This window comes from Protopterus annectens, chromosome 7.part1, assembly GCF_019279795.1.
Source record: "Protopterus annectens isolate FY-2018-M chromosome 7.part1, PAN1.0, whole genome shotgun sequence".
Classification (NCBI taxonomy): Eukaryota; Metazoa; Chordata; order Ceratodontiformes; family Protopteridae; genus Protopterus; species Protopterus annectens.
The window spans coordinates 203488247-203498354 of record NC_056740.1 but is presented as its reverse complement, the minus strand read 5'-3'; the positions used below and the strand labels follow the sequence as shown (position 1 = coordinate 203498354).

The following is a 10108-nucleotide window of genomic DNA, read 5'->3' as shown; positions in this document are numbered from 1 at the left end:
GCCCACATGCACACTACAGATGAATATTATGCTACTGCCTGTCTGGGTACTTTTAGGTTTGTTCAGAATTTGGGCCATAGCTTTCATGTCTCAGCATTTTTTCTGTGTTTGCTAGTTGCAAGTGAAATTAGTTACTCTGTAAGGAATAATGGACAGAGGCTTACGTTTGTAATTTTTATAAGATCTGCACACTTAAAGTAAACTGTTATGTTTTAAAATATAATTTTTATATAAAGAACTTGACAGAGGGAGGAAATATTTCTCATAATCATGATATGTAGGTGAATACTAGGCTAACTGCCCTTAAGGGCCATTTTAAGCCTAGCCAATAAACCGAGGTCAGAATCAAACCCTGTACCTTGTGTCTCTGAGGTGAAGGTCTTGTCCATTTTACCAAACCAAAATTTATAATTTCTCTACTCTATGAATTGTACCATTTCAGGGAATGTTATTGGAACACAGTTTGAGGCTTCCTCATATTGTCATTTCGTTTGCAGATGTGTTTTGAGTTGAAGACACTGGTACTGGTGTAATTTTTCTCTTCAGTCTGTGAGGTTTCTGTTGCTTATCGTTTTGATGGTTTGCAGTGAGTGGGGCTTGCTTCTCTAAGGGCACTTCTGTTTTCTTTTCCCAGTCATCTGCTGATACTTTCTGGAAGGATTACAGATGTTTTCACTTGTGTCCAGTCACTGCTTTATTTCATGGCTTTGTAGAACAGTTACAGCTGTTGAGCTCAGGCAATGTTTAAGCATATGTTTTTGAGAATTCTGCTTTTCGACTTCGCCTTTCCATCAACCATAATTCCAAACAAATAATTAAGTCGTATCAGTTTTTTTTTTTTTTTTTGCTGCAGTATACAGAGGATTTGTTTAGAATATTCCATTGCACACACATGGGATGACAGTACAAGAACTTTGCTTCAGGCTGTAAGTGGTTTTATGGATTTTTGATTATTTTTGCTGAGCATGTTTCCCTGGCGAGCTATGAGTAATGAATATTTTGTGTAGTTCTTTGTTTTCTTGTGAATTGTTATGATTATATATATATATATATATATATATATATATATTTTTTTTTTTTTTCTGGCTTCATTAAAAGCTTGGGTCTTTTAGAAACAGAAACCTTTGGGAGCATAAGTTTTAGTTTTTCTTATGCCCTTCTTGACATGAAGCCACTCTGTTTTAGGTGTTTTGTTTTGCATAGTGGTGGATGGCATTTTGGTACATTATTTCAGTCACATATATAGTGTTTCATTGTAGCTACGAGTACTCCGAAGTTGTGAAGGTCAGGTTTTTATTACAGCTATTTTATGCCTTGTGGCTGCTGTCTGTCTTTGTAGTGCTACTCAAACTACAGTAACTGCTGAGGAAATACTTTTTGCTTTCACTGTTAAATTGCCTGAACTGTTCATTCATTTATTTTGTACTATATGTTTTAAGATTCTTGGATATTTTTGCAAGTCTTAGCCTACAGTGAGTACTCAATTAGTTGTTTCCCTTAGCGTTTTGTTCTGTAAAGGTTTTCGCTTTAATTATTATTAGTTTGTGACAGAATTTTTATGTCTGCTTGTTTTTTGACTTTCTTTCTTAAATACTTGAAGTTTCTGTGGTAAACATTTTTTTTATTTCTGAACTCCCGAACCCCCCCAGTTTTGGAGATAATTTGTGCACGTTTTGTAAAGAAATGTGGAAGATAAATGCAGAGTTTTTTCCATCGCATGTTAGAGTGAGTGGTGAAGAAATCTGTATGCCAGTGAGCTGTTGAAGTTGTTGAGGGAGAAAGGACTCTGTGACTGAATGTGTTGGATAGGCAAGGTTCGTTTTCTCCCATGCACTGTATACCTTTGATCCACACGTAACTGGAAATCTGAGTCATTATTTGTCCATTTTATAACTGCATATATACACCTGCATGGAATGTATCATTTTCCACAGCTTGAGTTACATTAAACAACATACTCCTTTTGTCATAGCATGACGTATTTCTTCAATTACATTTTGTGGAGATACAGCTTTGTCTGAGCAGAGCAGAAACTATGACTTTTCCCTAATTTTGCTTATCCTTTGGATTGTATTTGTTATGTTTTAAATATAAACGGCTTTGCATATTTACTATTGCCAGACATACATTAATGTTTGTAACCAAATAACTACAGTGACTATAAATGCACACTAGTATCAGTTAATGCAGTGAAAAACATGAAACCTACAGAGATTTTATTTTATTTCATCCAACTTGGTGAAGTTTCATTGCCATCTGAGAATTTTTTTTGTAAAAAGCATTAATTGTAAATGATAACTTGTATACAGCCTAATGTTCGTTAGATTGTAGTTTACTGTACTAATTAAGGGTTATAATAACTGAGACCAAAAAAGTCATGATGTAGGGCTGAGTTTCCACTTTGATAAAGTGACCTTTGTTCCTTTGTAGAAGACTGCTGCAAGTTTCATCTTACACTTTCTAAGGAAAATGCAGCTTTTCCTGCAGTTATTTCCTGCTTCACTGGATCTTTAAGTTTCATACTATAAAAATAGTAGCTATTGACTTTCAGATTTCACAAAGAGAAAGCCCTTTTAGTTAAAATTTGGAGTTTCGTTAGAAACTGACACACTGCTTTATGTGATAGCAAAGGATGCACTTTTTGTTTCGGTGAGTGAAAATTATTGCTTTATACCCAGCTGTAATGAAAAGCAGACGGTTCCTTAATTGTTCCCCTAAAAGATGTTGCAGTGATTTGCAAACAACTATTCCAGTTGCTGGGTATATATATTTTTTTCACATTTTGTTGACCAGGTTAACCCTACTGGGCAAGGCCCATTTTCGGCTAGGACACAGGGATAACTAAGTTATGTATGCAAGTACACTGGCAAGGAACAAACATAAAAGTACAATAACTGTTTACAATGAAGAATCTAAAGTTTTGCACAAGGAAAAGCAAAACAGTATGTACGTACATATACAATTTTTGTGTTAACGTGTTTACCAAAACTAGTCAGACTGTAGATTAGGAATAGTCTAGGTATAAATAATTGTAATAAGTAAAATATGAAGAGGAAAGCAGAGACGAAAAAGATAAGTAATTATGTTGATAGGAGTATGTGTCATAAAAGAATCAGGAAAGTACATCTGGAAAGGTTATAGGAAATATACAAATGCATTATGTTGGGAAGGAGCAAAAATGTAGGAGAGTAAGGCTGGATTAATGCAGAATATTCAGGTGACATCACATCTTGCCATAAGTTTATATTGAGGAGGGATTTACAGGACGTTTGGAAAGATATTTAATTTATGGCATGTGCATCTTGAGGTAGTGATTTCGGATAGTGGCGAAAAAATTATCTTCTGGTATTATCACCTGTTTTTGTGAATATTCTTTGTACATCTAGGAGGTATTTGTTAGACGAGCAGAAGGGTTTATTGGTTTTATACAAGTAAGGACTGAAGAGATTGATGGGCGTTTGCAGTTGTTTAGAAGTTTATGGGTGAAGTGAGATGGACATATCAAATTCTATTGGCAAGTGAAATTCATCCCAGATTATTTAAACGAAAACCCCACCTTATCCTACAGTTTAACTCAACTCTTAAGTTGCTTTTTCTCCCTACTTTATGGTTCCAGGATTGTATAGGTACCAGAAGCCTGTTTGTGCTATACAAAGCCTTCATTTCCTTACCTTGGAATCAAAGGAAAGGAAAGCCCACCCACTTTTTTTTAAACTTAATTTCTCAGATAATTTGCAGAGGAATTTGTTTAAACCTGCATGATATAACACAGACAGAGAAATCCGTTAGATTTTTTGACTTGCACATACTTATTTTTGTTTTGGGAAGGATGTATTGCTGTAGAAAGAAGGTACTGCCATAGGTGCACCATTTGCTCCGTCTTATGCTGTTATTTTTATAGGAGAAATTAAAAAAAAAGATTTGTTTTTCCTTTTGAATTTTCTCCAAACATGTAGAGGTGTAGAAGTACTACATAGATGATTCAATCTTCATTTGTAAAGGAGATGAATCACAGTTCATGGAATTTTTTGACCAGCTGAACAAAAATTAGAGTCTGATGAAGTCTGCTTGCAGCAGACGATAGCGCTGAATCTACTGAATTTTACTCTTTGTTTATTAAAGAAGATTGTGGTCTGAACACGCGGAGTTTTATTTTCATGGTTTATTGGATTTCTATACAATTTTCGAGAGAAAAATTAGAGTTGAAATTCACTTACACTTTGGAGAGGTGTTCCATCCAATTTTTGGATGCTGAACTGTATGTGGGTAAGGGAAGATTTGTGCAGCACATACCTTACAGGAAAATCACAGCTGTAAATAATTTTTTGCATGCTATAAGCATGCATCTCCCCAAGTTGATTAATTTTTTACTTTTTGGGGAATTTAACCATGTTAGTAACAACACTTCAGAAAGGAATTTATTAGAAAATAATTTAGAAGAACTAAGATACAGACTATTAGCCAGGTGATATTCATCAGAAAGACTGGATAAGGCCAAAGCAAAGTTATACTGGAAAAATGAAGGAAAAGTGATGATGTAAATTTTGGAAAAAAAAGTGGCAAGGAGAATTTTGAGGAAGAGAAAATTTTCTTTGTGACAAAATATTCTCTGTTTTCTGTTATATATTAAAGGATTTGGTTAATAGTGTATGGCCATCAGTTTGTTATGATGCAGTGGTGGGTAAATTATTTCCCAAGCAAGTTACTTTTTTTTTTATGGCAGATACTTGAATTTAAAGGAGCTACTCAATCTCAGGGTGACTTATTCACCTTTAGGACTGGGTGGTGGGGGCTGCTTTCCGTGCGGACATTGCAAAGTCCGCAGCAAAATTAGGAATTTCAGGCAGCAGAATAAATGGAAAGAAATTTGTTTCTTTTGATCATTTTAGTGGTGATTCTTGTGGGGTGATATATATTTTGAGATGTGGGTGCAAACCTACCAAATGGTGCGTCAGTCAAATGGAGAAGAGTTAAGATACGTATCCTTGAATATCTGGGGGGGTATTAGGCATATGAGACTGGATAGTCTCGTGGCAGAACATTTCCACTGGGTACACAATAGAACAGATGAAATTTTTTTCTTTAGCATCTTAGCCAGACCTCGTTTAAATAGAGGGGGACTTTATTAACAGTTTACTGGAATTGGAAAGTAGATTTATTGTTAATTACAGAACTATGCATCCTGTAGGTTTAAATCAGGAGGTTGATTTAAATTTTTAGAGCTTTTTGAAAAAATAAATTGATATTTGATGGATATTTTATAACGGATACATTTATGTATTTAATGTAAAATATGTGGCTTTAGTTTGGAAATAGGGATAATGAATTGTTAATTGGTGATTAACACTTAATTGAATGTGTATAAAAAGGTCCTGTCTGGTGTTGAAGTTCATTCCTGGAAGGCGAGAAGCTGAGGTACCAGAAGCACCAATGAATAAAGCTATCACAGGACGTTCAGTTCAGCTCTTTTGTGATTTTGCTTGTATTTCAGTTCATACAGTTTTCGCAGTATTTGATTGAGAAATCTGTAGTCAGGTACTGCTGACAGACTTTTACTGGTAGTTTGTCCTGCTGATGTCAAAAGCTCAGCAGCAGCTATAAAAAGGTGTGAGACTGATTTCTGCTGTCTTTATTGCAGAGTAAGAGATTGTACACCAATTCACAGCTGCTTCCAATGTAGCCACACCCTTCATAGCAAAACAGAGCAATTAAATCAATCAGTGGTTCAAAGGCATTGTCACCTCTTTTGACAAAGTTACATAACTGTACTTATGTATGTGTGTGTAATTACATCACTGTATTGAAATAAGCTTTAAATGTTTGTTGTTTATAGTACTATAATAATCACTTAAATGTAGTACCAAAGAGGTCTGTGACATTTAGAGAAAAGTCAGATTTTCTTTTCTTGTAATTCTTGCAAAGTATCAACACATTTACCATTTTCATGGCCTCCCACCACAATAGGACAAAACTGCCCAAATCAGGACTTCTGTGCAGAAAATGAGACAGATGGCAACCCTATCAACTGAGTGCAGTGATACTGTTTATAAGAAGGTCTTTTATGCTTTCTTCTGATAGCTTTCCAGAGGATGTTGCATATCTGGTGGCAGATCCTTGTGGAGAGTCATCTTTCACTGACTTTGAGTCAGTCCTTACACAAGTGAGGTCATGAGCATTTTCTAGTCAACAAAGGAAATGTAACACTTGATGGCAACCATGATATACAGCTGAATTTACTTTAGCTTACATGTGCTATGTGCCCTTTCATTAAAACAAAAGGAAAGGGAAGTCTGAAAATACTTTACCTAGCTCTATAAATAAATAAATGAAAATAAAAAAAAAAATATTTCCACTGTTGGTACTGTGGAACAGAATTACCTCAAAATCCTGTTTCAATAGCAGCTGTCACTTGTACATGAAATTACAAGGATCCCTCAGAGCAGTGACAGTTTTGACACCCAAGGGAAAAAAGTGTGGGGTGGGGGACTGACAGTTCATCTTGGACTACAAAAAGATACCTTAGATTCATAGGTTCATAGATTAGTACTATGCTAACTGCCCTTGCGAGACATTTTTTAAGCCTAGACAATTATCCCCTTTGAGATTCGAACCCTGTACTTTGTGTTTGCAAGGCAAACACCTTAACCATTAGGCCATCCTCCCAACCCCTTGAGCAAAGGCCTGCAATACTGTAGACTGTGAAACAAGCTGTGAGACGCACAGCTGAAGACCATTCAAGAAATAAAAGAAGCAGTCCTGTTACAGAAGGTATACAAGATGACAGCGACGGAAACTAATCTCATTATATGTCAATGTCGTGGAAATACACCACTACTTCCTTATGTCTGGGTAGTTCATAGTTAGGCCTAGATATCTATAGCGTGGGACTAGGTGGATAGCAGTGTTGTTTACTGAGATCAAAGTAGAAGCTGTCATTTTGTCTTATGAGCCAAAAATCATGTCATTAACTATCAGTTTAGACTTACATAGCCATGTCATTAAAGTGTTAATATATTGCTGCAAAGATGAGGATTGTGTGGATAGGTTAGGAGCACCGAGTAGAAGAGTGGAGTCATTAGCCTATTACAAAAGTTTGAAACCACTTCTGTGAAGGTACACATCATTTGTACAGCTAGTGAACAACAGTGCTCCTAAAATACTGCCTTGGTGTACACCCGTGTTAGTATGAGTTTTGGGGAACATAGTAGAATACCATCACACAGTTTGGGTTTTATAGGAAGTTACTATGCTAATAGCCCTGAGGCCCTTACAAGCCTAGCCAAGAATTTAGCCCATGTTCCGACAAGTCAGTACCTGATGCCCCTGTCCAGCAGGGACACAGGTGGAATCCCAGGAGTGTTATTTCTTTTCCCCATACAGTTATCCCGGTTGCGCTTAAAGGGATAATGAGGTACTATGCTTGATGTGGAGAGGGAGTCTGTTCCACAGAGGGGGGAGTCTCTGGGATACAAATCTGTGCTGCCAACAAGTCCTACTGATGTCACAGACCAGGTTGCAGGTTGAGGTTACACGTGTGGGTTACAAGAGTGGAGCTTGACTTGCGGATATGCAGTAGTCCCATCAAGGCGGGGTCTGAGATTGCTTTGTATGCCAGACAGAGGTCACCTCTGAGGAGTCTGTTTGAGACTGAGTAGAGGGACAGGGCTTTTAGCCTGTGTAGGGTAGATGTTTGAAGCCATGGATTCTCCTGGTGAGGAACCTCTGTGTTCTCTCCAGCTGCTGCACGTACTTTGTGAGGTACATGCTGAAAGGGGTGTTATACTCAATAATGGGTCTTATAAGGGAAGAATACAGGGATGTTATGACCTCCTTGTCCCTGGATGAGATACCATTCCTAATGAAGTGGGCCATGTAGAAAGTCTTCCATACAACAGAGGCAATATGGTAGTCAAAAGTCAGGTTGCTATCAACCTGGGTGCCCAAGTCCTTCACGATTGATTGTATACTTAGGACCTTGTTATCAACACAATAATTTGTGGGAACATCACTCTCCACAAAGGGGATGATAATGCATTTTTTGGCATTCAGTTTGAGTCCTTGTTTCTGGCACTAGTCATTTGTTTGGGTGAGACCCTCTTGGAGAATCATTAGGGGAATTGATGACAAGTGCCCAGCTTGCAGTCATCTGCAAACTCGGTCAGCCATAGTCCACTGGTTTTGGCCTGCACCTCAGAAATGTATATCCCAAACAACAGAGGCCCCGAGACTAATCCATGGGGTACAGTGTTCATTACGGGTCTACTACTTGAGGTGGCTTCCCCTATTTTGACTAGGTGGGTTCTATCAGATTGCTACCCATCTGGTAACATACAGATTGATGCTTAGTTGTGAGAGGTTATCTATTATACCTGAGTGGGGAATAGTATCAAAGGCTTTGGCCAGGTCAAGGTAGGCGGTGTGCACCATCTTCCCCTCATCTATGGCTTTTGTGACTGTCTGAAAGAAGTCAACCAAGTTTAACAGGCATGCCCTCCCCTTGACAAAACCATACTGTCTAGGATCGAGTGTTTGGAGGTTGACAATGTCCTTGTTAATGAGGTCCATAATAACCCATTATGTGGCCTTGCAGATCAAGCTAGTTAGGCCGATGGGTCTATAATTTCCTGGATTGGTGGATGCTCCACGTTTGTGCAAAGGGATGACAGTGGCTGTCCTGCACTTGGCTGGGAAGAAGCCGATACTCAGGCTTTGGCTGAATAGGGTGCCTATTGGTACTGCAAGTTTCTGTCTAAATTCATGTAGGATGCAGCCTGGGATATTATCAGGTCCCATGGAGGCATTATTTTTTGCCTTTGAGAGGGCAGTGATGACTTGCTACCTAGAGATAAGGAGAGGGAGCCAGGTGCTGGGGATATCCCTATTCATTGATGGGGGGGACTGAGGGGTGAAGTTTTCTCTGAACCCGTCTGCCAGCAGATTGACTATATCTACAGTGTTTGTGTATGTTGTGTCCTTGACCACCAGTTCCGAGCAGATCCGAGGGCTTCCTTTGAGATTGCAGACATATGTGAAGAAGGCCATATGATTGTTTTTAGTACTGGCCAGTTTGGACTCCAAGTTTGTTTTGGAGTATTTCACTAGAGCTCTTAGTTGCTTGTTCAGGCTATGGAGAGATTGTTTCCAATTAAGACGCATGCTCCATCTTGGTCCCGGCAACAATTTTTCCATTTTTTATAGAGTTTATTTATTGCAGATGTCCACCAGACAGGTTTACTCTTCCTTGAGTAGGATGATTTTTGTCTTGTTGGGTATTCATGATTCCATGCAGCTATATAAATGCTTGTATAGTACTTTGGTGTAGGTTTGGACATTTGTGCCAGTTCCTGTGGAGGGGGAGGGGGTGTGAAGCTGTTTATACCTTCCCTCAAGAGGTTGTAATCAGCTTTGGAGAAATTTTTTGTTTGACCCTAGCTGGGGGGGTGGGGGTGGGGGGGTGGGGAGGGGGGTCGTGTAGAGATGGTGACTTTGAAAGTGACCGCTTTGTGGTCAGATCTTACCAGGGAGGATGACACTGTAGGTATGCTGCAGTGGTTACTCATATTGGTTAATACGAAGTTCAAGATATTATCACCTCTTGTGGGGGTGTCAATCAGCTGGTTTAAGGCATTTGCATTGACAAAAAATCAAGGAATCTCTGAGCATTTGTGTTTAGCACGAGTAGTTCTTCCAATCTATGGTTGGATATTTAAAGTCGCCCAGGATCAGGGTAAAGGACTGAATCTTGATAGATTCGAAGAGGTCCAGATAGGTGGAGTGGATCTTGAGTCAAAGTTGGGGGCCTGTAGCTAGCTATGATTTCAATAGGGGTCTTGTCAATGGTTAACTGCACCTGGGGTGTCTCCTGGTGCATCATACTGTTTGACCAGTCTGGAGGTGTGTACGTCTTGAAACTCCACTTCCTTTTGCTTTGCTGCCCACAGTTTGAAGTCTGAATGTATGATAGGATGAGTAACCCAGTATGGTTGGGGTGCTGTCCGCAGCTTTGAACCAGGTTTCTGTGTCTGCATAAATATCAGCGTCTTCCAGGGTTAAGAATGCTTGCAATGAGTGCAGTTTCATGTTTAGACTCGTAGCATTTAGTAGCATG

General features: G+C 38.7%; 1 protein-coding gene across 1 annotated transcript in view; it reads left to right on the top strand.

Moving 5' to 3' along the window:
* The window catches only part of RASSF1 (Ras association domain family member 1), a 1450617-nt gene that overhangs the window by 349163 nt on the left and 1091346 nt on the right, over positions 1–10108 (top strand). The window lies entirely within an intron of this gene.